The sequence below is a fragment of the Sus scrofa genome, chromosome 9 (assembly GCF_000003025.6).
Source record: "Sus scrofa isolate TJ Tabasco breed Duroc chromosome 9, Sscrofa11.1, whole genome shotgun sequence".
NCBI lineage: Eukaryota > Metazoa > Chordata > Mammalia > Artiodactyla > Suidae > Sus > Sus scrofa.
In genome coordinates, this window is record NC_010451.4 from 83,714,439 (window position 1) to 83,726,710 (window position 12,272).

The 12,272-nt window shown below is 34.5% G+C and overlaps 1 protein-coding gene across 20 annotated transcripts in view; it reads right to left on the minus strand.

Annotated features, from left to right (window-relative positions):
• The window catches only part of DGKB (diacylglycerol kinase beta), a 786,786-nt gene that overhangs the window by 142,512 nt on the left and 632,002 nt on the right, over nucleotides 1–12,272 (minus strand). The window lies entirely within an intron of this gene.

A 12,272-nucleotide genomic window follows, 5' to 3' on the forward strand; every position in this document is an offset into this window, starting at 1 on the left:
ATTAAAAACTATTATCTCATTTTTTGGAGATAATCACTTTTTTATATAACTTGTATACATGTATATGCTAAAAGTAAAATGATAATAATCCTGTTTATATAGTTTTTGCACTAGGTTTTCTTCATGTAATTCCAAATCATAACCGTTGTCAAAATTTGTTAAAATTCTGTAATTATGTTGCAATAAATAAATGAATCAAATCAATATGTTGTGCACCTTAAAAACAAGGTTATATGTCAATTTGAGTGCAAAAAAAATTAAGTAAAAACATAAATGGAAAACAATACTTTAACACAGGACTATGTCATGATTAACGTTTTCCCTAAATTTGGACATTTACATAATTTCTCAATATGTAATAAATATATTAGATATAAATCATTTTTATATTCATCAACTTAAAATAGATTTCTTTGATAATCATTATTAAATTAAAGGAACTAAATCTTTTCTATAGCCTATCGCTAATATCAACATGCTATTTAGTATAAAAATCAGAGAATGACCAAATACAAATGTAATTTTTCTTTTTAATCACAAACATCTTTGCCAAATCTTATAACTACAGAGGAAGTAATAAGGAGGCATAGATATCTTCTTTTTAATTTTTTTACCTTTTTTTTTTTTGTCTTTTTGTGTTTTCTAGGGCTGCATCTACAGCATATGGAGGTTCCCAGGCAAGGGGTCTAATCAGAGCTGTAGCCGCCAGCCTACGCCACAGCAACGCCAGATCTGAGCCATGTCTGTGACCTACACCACATCCTTAACCCACTGAGCAAGGCCAGGGATCAAACCTTCAACGTCATGGTTCCTAGTCAGATTTGTTAACCACTGAACCACGACAGGAACTCCTATCTTCTTTTTTAAACATGTATAAGGTAAAGATATGGAATTAGTTACAAGAGTGAAAACATTAACCAATAATTAAAAAACTATCAGATAAACATAGAAAAAAGTGTGAAACTGTGTTTTCAGGTGGATAAAGGGGAAATGTATGGGCCAGGAGCAGAGAGAACCAGGGACTATCAGAGCTGGTGGGAAACATTAAGGGAAGAAAAGCCTTTAGGGGCTTTGCGAGGGGTAAAATGGGGTCTTGTTTGTAAAACAAACTAAAAATATGGGACACATTTTTCTCAGTTCCACATGCAGGTCTCTAACAGTCTCTAAGCGCTCTGTTCTACTACTGAAGATAAATGATCCAAGTTTTTTCAGCTTAAAAATTGGCAAAATGCTGCTTCCTTTGCAGGACTGTTGTTAGGATTAAATGAAATAATCTGCTAGAGACAGGGTATACTCTCTCTCTTGTTCATCCTGTATATTCAGGGGGTAGCATGTAGTAGATCTTCCATAAGAGTTTTTTTAATGGCTCAAGTGAAGCAAATACCATACTGATTAATCACCACTTCTGGGCAAAAAGTGAAAGCCAGAGGGCTTCTTTTGTGAGATTTATGATTTCTAACCTTGTGCAGCCAGAGAGCAAGGAGAGCAAAAGACCAGGCCTGGCACTTACTCATGAAAGCATCAGACTTCAGAGAAGTCTTGTCTTCTATTGTATTATCAGAACCCTGAGAGTTGCAATAGTGACATATGGATACCTGGATAGATGCAATTCAGACATCACATCTACTTTCTCTCTGGGACTGTAAAAAGTAGCCTATCTCTCTTTTTTACAATATACTACTCTTCACACTCTGGCTGAATATCATATGGAAACCTGACAAGAGGTAGCTTCCTTATAGATAATCCTTTCCCTTCTTCAAGGTCTGCCATCAGTCCTCCTGGCAATCCAGGCCCACATTAAGGATCACATACCAGCACAACCAGAAAAGAGATGCTACGGGACTGCTAAGAAAAAAGAGGGGCTATCACTAAAGTTTCTGCAGGGTCTGCAGGAGCTGAGAGAGTATGTAGGGCATGGATCTGGAGGGTCTTGTCCGCAGGTGACAGAATATACATTTACATATAGTATTTAATTGATCTGAGTGCACTCTCTTGTGAAACAATTTAAAACCCTGGCATATATCCTAGGGGACGGTGTTAACAGCTGCTTGGATAATTCTTGGAAGCTTGGAAAAAGTTAAGACCTATGCTAAGTGAGGCAGAAATTCCACAACCGCTATGGGAGATGAAGGAGGAAGTGATCAAAAGACTCAGTGTATTAGGCATGCCTGAGGGAAAAAAAAATATATGTTCAGGCTAGAAACCTCACCACTTAACAGGAGAGCCCTTCAGACACTCCATCTATCAAACAATAGAGAATGTGCTATGCAGACGGACGTCAGCATCGATGAGAAGCTCAGTGGTAGCTGTCTTCCGTAGGCAGCGTAGGAAATGACATTACAAAACTGGGATTCCTGATAAAAATGAGAATGATATAATTTCTAAATAATAAATACCAAGAAGTGGCACATAATGGCCAGAAGAAAGGTAGATGCAATCACTGCAATGAGCAGGAACACAGGAGAGGCAAACTCGGGATATAACCTTACATGGGATAAATCTACCTCTTTACCCCCAATATCAACATCCACTCTCACCACTCGTATTCAGTGCTGAATTGGAAACCTCACAAGAAAAGGAAAATGAAACATCTAAGGGTAGAAAGACAAGAAATAAAACTGTCATTGTTTATATCTGACATGTTTACAGATATTTACGATCCAACAGAATCTATGCATACACTATCAGAACTGATAAATGGTTTCATGAAGTTTTGTATCTGTATAACAGCAATAGACAATTAGAAAGTAAGTACTACAAAACATACTGTTTGGAATAGCATCAAATACCTAGGCATGAGAGTACTATATCAAAAGTTGTAAATCATTATTATGAGAAGTTTTTTTAGAAAACCCAAATCAATGGTAAGATACAATATGTTTATGAACTGGAAGACACAAATTGTAAAGACACTAATTTTCCCTAAATTTACCAATGCAATTCCAATTACTAACCCCTCAGTTATTTATTTATTTACTTATTTTTAGACTGGAGGAATTAACATGCTGTTTCTAAAATGTATAAGAACAATATAACAGGGATATTCTTCTTGAAAATTAAAACATTAATTAGGACAGTATAGTACGGACATAAAGGTTGATAAATACTCCAATAACCAAAGGTGTCAGCAAACTGTACCCTTGAGTCAAATCTGGTCAGCTGCCTATTTTTGTAAGTAGTTTTATTGCAACACAGCCATGCCAATTCACTTATGTATTGTCTCTGACTGCTTTTGTGCTACTGTGACAGAGTTGTGCAATAGAGAGCCTATGACTCCAAAATTTAAAGTATTTACTACCTGATACTAGAGAAATTTGCCTGCTTTTCAGTGTAGAATCCAGAATCCAGAAATAGATCAACACATAAATGAACACTTGAATCACAATTACGTTGCCACACGCAATGAGGTAGGAGCCTTTTCAGCATATAATCCTATGTAAACTGAATAATGTTATGCAAAAACAAATTATTCCAACTTCAATCTTAAACCACACAAAAAATCAATTTCATTCAAAAGTCAAACTAATAGAACTTCTTCAAAATAACACAGGAGATGCTAAAAAAGATTTTAAAAAACTAATCCCTGAATCAAAGCGATAATCAAAAAGGAATAAACTGATACAATAAACTTCAATCAAATCAAATCAAGATGTTCTGATTTTCAAAAGACATCATTAATATAGAGGCAAGTCACACAGCAGGAGAATATATTTGCAATCCATAGAATCAACAAAAACTCTAGTTCTTTCAAATACAAATACATATCTAGTTAGATTGAATCAATTAAAAAATGGGCAAGAGACTTTAACAGTCATTTCACAAAAGAGGATATACAATTAACTTGGTCATATAAAATGGTGCTGCACACCATCTCTTATAAGCTACATTGATATTTAAAACATGATAAACTAAAAAGACTCATCATTCAAAGAGTTGGTCAGGATATGGAGCAATGGGAAGCCTTATCTGCTGATTGGAGTGTAAATTGGTATAACCACTTTTAGAAGTATCTACCAAAACTGAATACACCCTATGGCCCAGCAATTTTCATTTCTTAGTTTTTTCCCAGAAGAAATACCATATACATGTCCAAAGACCTGCACGATAATGCTCATAGCATAGAATTTATAAGAGCACCACTGGAAAAAAAAATCTGTACCATATACTAATATAATGGATATAATTGAATAATGAAAATAAAGATGCTAAACATAAATGAATATATATTACACGATTCTGTTTGTATAAGATTTAAAAACAGAAAAACTTACCCATCATAATAGAAGCCAGGATATTTAGCAAGACATGCATTTGGGGAGGGGGTGCTGTGGGGTTGGTAATGTTCTATTTCTTGATCTACAAGAGTAGCTCCATAGTTGTGTTCATTTGTAAAAATTTACCAGCTGTACAACTATGATGTGCACAATTTTCTATACAAATGCTATAGTTCATTAAAGTGTTCAGGTTTTTTAAAAGGATAATACATAGTAGGGCAGGGAATAGAGAATGGGAGGGGATGGCATGATATTTTAGATACGGGGTCAGAGAAAGCCTCTCCCAGGAGAATGTATTTTAACAGCAACCTGAAAAAAGCAAGGAAAAAGCCATGTGAAACTCCGTGAAGGTCTGAGCTAAGAATGTTGCAGGCAGAGGAAATATCGATGCAAAGGCTCTAAGATGGTACCATACTTGGTGTACTGATGAGCATCAAAAAGGTCAATTTGGCTTGAGGGCAGTAAGTGAGAAGGAGATGGTCACAATTCTGGTTGGCTGAGCACATATTCAACTACTGAATGAATGACTTGTGTGCATGTTGACATTTCTAGTCCTAATATGATTGTGCTTTATTATCTGTCTTTAAACATACATAGCAACATTTTAAAATGGTTTTAAAAACTCTACCTAGCCTTAGAAAAATCAGATTTCAAGTGGGGATAATCGATTTGCTCAATTTAAGAGCTTACTTCTGTTTCATTCAATCTTTAGTTTTGTCCATTTACACAATCCTTAATGAAGACAGAAACCATCAGTTAACTAAGAAAATAGGCTGAGAAAAAGGTGTTAAAAGTATAAACTGTCCATACACTAATCATTAATGGGGGAAAAGAGTTGCATGAATATTTTATATATACATATGAAAGGTTTATATAGAGATGCTCGATTTAAGACCTGACACCAACAATAATGGAAAAAGAAAAACAGAAAATCATTCTTTAAAGGGGCATATTATTCTTAAAGACAAACTAGAGTTGTCCAGGAAGATGAATCAATGACATTTGAGACAATTGAAACTTATTCTCAGATGGCAAAAAGAATATGAACAATGATTACATTTCCATATTTTATGAGACTCTATACATCCGACACTTTAATGCTGATAATTTTTTTCATTTTAACTTAAAAATAGTAATGTCAACAACAGTAAAACAAGACATACAAGATCAATAAAATAAAAATTCAAAGTTTTGAGACCATACAAAGAGCTCCCCTGAGAACTGTGAATGACCTGCAAGGAGACCACACTTCTGCCACCTAGAAAGAGTTATTTAAAAGCAAGAGGCTTTAAACAAAGTCACAGAACTTTAAACAAAACCACAGAACTCCAACTTTCCCTTCTGACTGAGTCTATGTTAAAGGGTCATAAATCTTGTTGACAGTTATTGCCATGTCTATTGGCACACAGATAGTACCAGTTTGAAAGGGGTTGTTACAGTCTAGCTAGGGCCCATTACCTGTCCCATGTACTCACAATTTATTTTCACCCCAGCAGGCAGTGCCTCACAATGCCATTAATTTGTTAGGCAGATTGTACTTTCTGCTATAGCCTACTTTACAGAGGTCCCTCACAAACACAAGTAACGTTGCCAGGAGGAAAACCGACATTCAAGAGCAGCAGGTACCATCTGAGCTTATTGCTGAGGGGAACTTGGTCTTGGCTGCAAAATATATAGGAGGTACCCCCTGGGCAATGTGCTCATGCAGCTCCCAGGGAACCACTACTGTGGCCACCACAATCTTAAGGTCTTTGTGAGAAAGTGAGAGGGGAGGTGTGCAACCAAGGTAGTACAGAATGCAAACTGTGGTCCACGATTCACCACAAAGAAGAAAGGAATGGTTGGGTAGATGAGACATCAAGAAACTAACCAGCAAAAACAAAGTGTTTCAATTATCACAATACCTGGAAAGAGTCAACTGTACTTTAACTTTTGTTGGTACAAAAAGTCTACTAGGAATTGCCGCTTTCCTGGGAAAGGATGATAAAAAAACTGTTTTAATACATAGGTGGATCAGGATTCAGCAGTCCTTTATTCCTCAACAGATCTCATTTAAAGATTGCAATATGTGGAATCTAAAACACAGCACAAATGATCCTTTCTATAAAACAGAAACAGATCACAGAAAGGGAGAGCAGATTTGTGGCTGCCAGGGGGGAGGGAGGAGGGAGGAGGGAGTGGGATGAAGTGGGAGTTGGGGCTTAGTAGATGCAAACTATTACATTTACAATGGATAGGCAGTGGGGTCCTACTGTACAGCACAGGGAACTATATCTGATCGGTTGGGGTAGAACATGATGGAAAATAGTATGACAAAAATAATGTAAATATGTGTATGACTGGGTCCCTATGCTGTACAGTAGAAATTGACACCATACTGTAAATCAACTACACTCTAAAAAAAAGACTGCAAGTATTGAGAATTCTACTATTTAATCATAATACAGCTTCTCAGTAAAGAGAATATTTATTTCCACTATTTAATCACAATATAGTTTCTCAGTAAAGGAAATATCTGAAGTAAAAATCTTATTTATTTTTAAAATTTTGTGGTACCAGGATTGATTCTTAGAAGTGTTATTTTTTTCCACAGCTGGAAAATGACTCCTTAACTTTGCCTTTGCTCTCATAAACATGGGCCAAATGTTAGAAGTGCCCCACATACTGTAGAATGATAGATTTTTGCGTATCTTGAAGTTGATTAAATAAATATAAAACACCTTACTTTTCTACAGTCCACTATATGAAATATATTAAGATGTACAAATCACTCTATAAGGTAAAAATAAATCAGAAATGATTATATCCATTTATATACAGGTTAGGCAACAGGCTTGGCCAAGTTAATAACTGGTTGGAGGCCACATATTTCTTTCTCTTTTCACCACAGAACTTATTACAGCCATATTCTTATAGTCCAGAAAATAAAAACTAGAGCCTATCTCTAGGAAATTCACTGGGCTCAATGACCACGCCACAGTTCTTTCCCCTCAGGTGCTGCTGACTTGAAAAAAAAGTACGAGGAACACAGCCTGGACTGGGATGAGAATTTTGTGTAAAACAAAGAGTTGCTGTGATGTTATTTTGCATTTTTTTTCTTGTCATGGAATATAGCTTCTTTTTATCATACACATCATAGGAAGACATAAAACCAAAAAAAGGAAAAAACTCAATACAGTACAGTCAACAATACAGTATTATAAACTTTAAAGTTGCTAAGAAACTAGAGCTTAATTATTCTCAAGATAAAAAAGAAATAATTATGTGACATGATACAGGTGTTAGGTAGCACTATGGTGGTTATCATATTACAAAATGTAAATCCATCAAATCAACACATTGTGCAACTTAAACTTATGCAATGTTATATGTCAATTATATCTCAATTTTAAAAATGCAAAAAAAGGAGTGCCTGCTGTGGCTCAGCAGGTTATGAACCCAACTAGCATGCATGAGGATGCGGGTTTGATCCCTGGCCTGTCATGTGGGTTAAGGATCCAATGTTGTTGTGAGCTGTGGTGTAGGTCACAGACACAGCTTGGATCTGCCATTGCTGTGGCTATGGTGTAGGCTGGCAGCTGTAGCTCTGATTCGACCCCTAGTCTCGGAACTTCCATATGCTGCAGGTATGGCTTTTAAAAGCAAGCAAACAAACAAACAAACAAAAAAAGCAAAAAAAAAAAAAAAATAACCCCCCCAAAAAAAACCCTCAAAAAAGTCCTCTATTGAACACAATTTTCCTACAGACTATCAAATGCTACTGTCTTCTGATCCATAGGTACTTGTAAATGGCTACAAGGATCAAGATTCAAGAGTGGTCTGGGAATTTGGGGTTAGTAGATGCAAACTATTACATTTAGAATGGATAAACAACGAAGTCCTACTGTATACTCGGGAAATTATATCCAATCTCATGGGATAGACCATGATGGAAAAATAATATGAAAATTTTTTTATATAATACACACACATATGTAAAAACTGAGTCACTTGCTTCAGAGCAGAAATTGGCACAACATTGTAAATCAAGTATACTTTAATAAAAAAACTTTAAGTGAGCTGTTCAGCTACTGTTAGCTCTTCAGTGAATGTTCCAGGGTCACTCTAGAATGGGCCTTCTCATCTGAAGGAGGAAGAGTAATGAAATCTGAATGATGCATCATTCCCAGTGGGTGACATGTAGTGGAAGAAAGACAGAATAAAGAATTCCCTTCTACCTGTTTTTGTCTCCTTTCTCCCTGGAATAATGGGGTAATGATGCATGTTTTGGAGAATACTATGTTCTATAATACTCTCTTCTATTAAAACAAAAATAAAATTCCCCTTCCTTTCCCAAAGCAATGCTTTGGTTCCCCTGGTTTCCTAATTGGGACTTCCAAAACAATTTGTGTTCAAGTTATGTTTCACTTCCATGCATCATTTTTATATCTTCATGACCATTAGCCCTTCCTTGTAATGTTAGTCAGTATATATACACATGGATGCACAGACACTCACGCATACAAACTTTGTCAAAATAAACACATGATCAAGGCATTTTATCTGAGTACTCACTAGAATATACACTTTTATAATACTAAAGGGATCCAAAATGCCAGAATTTTTAGTTTAATTAAACTCTTATGACTAAGCTAATATACTTATTTCATTTTTGTGTATAATTTTGGATAACAATAATTTTTGGGCTTGCAAAAGGAAGTTATTTTCTGTATCCACCAAAAATAGAATATTCATTCATTTCCTAAGGAATGAAAACAACTATTAAAGTTCCTTGTTTTTTCCTACCTTTTGCATAAATATTTGGATAATAAGCTTACAAAGGCAGCATATATAAAATATTCAGAAACCAAACAGCAAAAAAAAAAAAAAAAAGCAATGGAAATCTAAGATTAAAGACCTATATAACCCATTTAGAAGAAATAGGTTTCATTAGTAAAAAGGAGAGAAACTAATAAAGAATTATAAAGTAACAGCTAACCTCAAAAATATAAAAAAATCTCATAACCAACTTTTGATTAAAAAATAGTTAAAATCAGCATATTTTATTTACATACATTTAAAATGAGACATAGATTAATTCATCTCATATCTCTGAGTGTTCTTCAAATCCTATATACATTTAAAATTGCTATTTAAACTTGATATAATTTGTGTCTTTTAAAAATCAAATAGCATGTTCCATACTTTTATATTTAGTAAAAGATATACTGATGCCTTGATTTCCACTAAGCTCACCAATCTTAGTGATCTGACTGGGATGATGTTAAAAGACTATAATATAAGGACTCTTAGGGAGAAACCGCTCATCATCAAGTATAGGAACCTTGGCCAAGCCATCAATGTTTAATATGCCACTTCATTATTGCTCAAGTACTTACTAGACAGATTTCAGAATAGTTAAGGTATTCGCTTGCATTTGACTATGGATAGCTTATTTCATAGCATCTACATGTTCAAATATGAGATGAGATGTCTTAGACCTATTTTCTAATGATGTCACATTTTTGTGCACTTGATATTCTTTTTAATTTTGAAAAACATTTAGTCACAAATTCTGTTAAGTTTCTTGCAGTAAATTTTAAAATGGAATATTCTTTGATATTCGTTGATTTTTTTTTACCTCTTACTAGTCTAAGAAGAGATTCTGAAAATATAAATACCACTTAGTAAGAAAATGTCTGATGTAGTATTTTGGATAAAGAAGTACATATTATCAAGCATCAGTAGGGAAAACATAAGAGCTAAAGGCTTTAATTATTAGAACAGACCTGGATTTAAATCATAGTACATACAAGGATTCTTCAACAGTTTTTGCTACTCAATATTAAAAAATATTATTTTTGTTTCATTCACAGAAATTGAGTGCTACAAATAGCAGCTAATTCTTTCATTAAATCAGAGCCAGGTTACTAATTTCAGTATTAATGGTTAGCTTTGACATGTTTAAAAAGTGTAGAAGATACTTAATAGACTTGTCTTCAACCCCGAAACGAACAACTGTTCAGGGAAATGGAATTGTTCAAAGATACATTTTCTTTCTGCCAATCTATGAAATATAATTATTCTCTTTTAATAAAGCTCTCAACGAGCAGCAATCTTTTAGAACTTGAACAGGTAAAATATAATGATAATGGGAGCAGCTTTGTAAATAAAAGGATAAAATGAGATTGTAATCTTGTGCCATATTATGGGATAATTGGAATAACAGTGAAGCATTCATTAGGCATTTAAACTTTCTCAAAAAACCTCCCTAGGGCTCTTTTAAATTAGTTACGTTTATCCATAGAGATTTTTTTGTCTCACTTCAAATGACTATCACCTTATAATATTCAGGCCTCAATCTTTAGCTTACTCTGATCAATAGCTATATTGTACAGCAGTATATTGTTTACTGTCTAAAACAGACACCAAACATCCCTGAGCTTATAAACCTACAGTGTATCAAAAGAAGATATAACTAATTTATTAAACCAGGAGAATAAAATTATTCAGTGTGGACAGGACGGTAATCTATATGACTCTCTATCAATTTCCACAAAAAAAACAGAGTTCGCTGGATACTGTCCAAGAAGCTATCATTTCTTTATTAACATGCTCTATATAATAAAAGATTATATTCATGGAAACTAAATTCATGGCAATGGAACCCCAGTGATTAGTTGCTTTGGTTGACTCAAGGATACATACAGCTCAAAGATAACCAAGCAGATGGTAGGATTTGATTCTTTTAAGAATCAGGTCTCTTTGCTCTCTGCTGGACCCCCCTAGCATCCTTTGGTAGTAAGACAATATGTGCAAGGAGTAACCAGGTGCTAGATTGCGGTGTTTTCATCACATCCATTAAGGCAACCAGAAAAAATACTTAGAAATAAAGAAGGGCAAAATAAACATGCAATAACTCCTGGCATGGTATGAAATCTCTGTCACTTCAAAAGATGGAGCAATTAAAATTTCATTCTCAATGATTATATATATATATATTTTTTCTACTTTGATGGAAAAAAACATGGTTTTTAAAAGAAAAAAAATAGATGTGACTTTAACAAATTATGTAGCTAGTTTTGTCTTTTTTCATTTTTCTTTCATCATTCTTTACTATTTTAAACCCCCCTTCTAATTTATTTTCATGCGTCCTGATTACAGGAAAATTAAGTTCCCTGGGACACATCTATTACCCTTCAAGTCATCATTCTCAAATAACAAATTTGCTATAGGACTTTATATTTAGGACACTTTAGGCCTCATATTTTGAAACGTCATGTGAAACACATAAAACCTTATGGAAACACACGCTCTACAAGTGTTAATTAGTTGAGGCTTATATAATCAGCCAATATTCATTTAATTTGGAACTATGTTTTATATTTCTACCATGCATAAGTTAAATTTAGCTTGGGTGGATGACCTGCCATTATTTTCAATTACATTTATTTTCAATACACTTGATTGGATATGATAACATAGGAAGAAGAAAGAAGGTTGCTTTATCATTGATATTAGACAACAACATCATAGAGAAAATTACCCATTAGAACATTTATATTTTCCATCCTTCCCTGAATTTACAATTAAAATACATGTATGTGTAACTGGGTTGCCATGCTATGCAGTAGAAAAAGTATATATGTAAAGAAATAAAAAGAAAAAAATCAATAGCCAGAAATGTAGAAGAGTCTGACGATAGCGGAGCATTTTGAAAATAAAGTATTCTGCCTCAGAAATCAGAGAAGGTAACAGCTGAGCCTTAATTTAAAACCTCAATTCTTTTCCTTCTTCCCTTGCTCGTATTGAATTGATTGTCAAATCATGTATTTTAAAAACTGCAGGGAGTTCCTGTTGTGGCTCAGTGGTTAATGAACCTGACTAGTCTCCATGAGGATGTGGGTTTGATTCCTGGCCTTGCTCAGTGGGTTAGGGATCCAACGTTGCCATGAGCTGTGGTGTAGCTCGCAAATGTGGCTAGGATCCTATGCATTTCTGGGGTTGTGGTATAGGCTG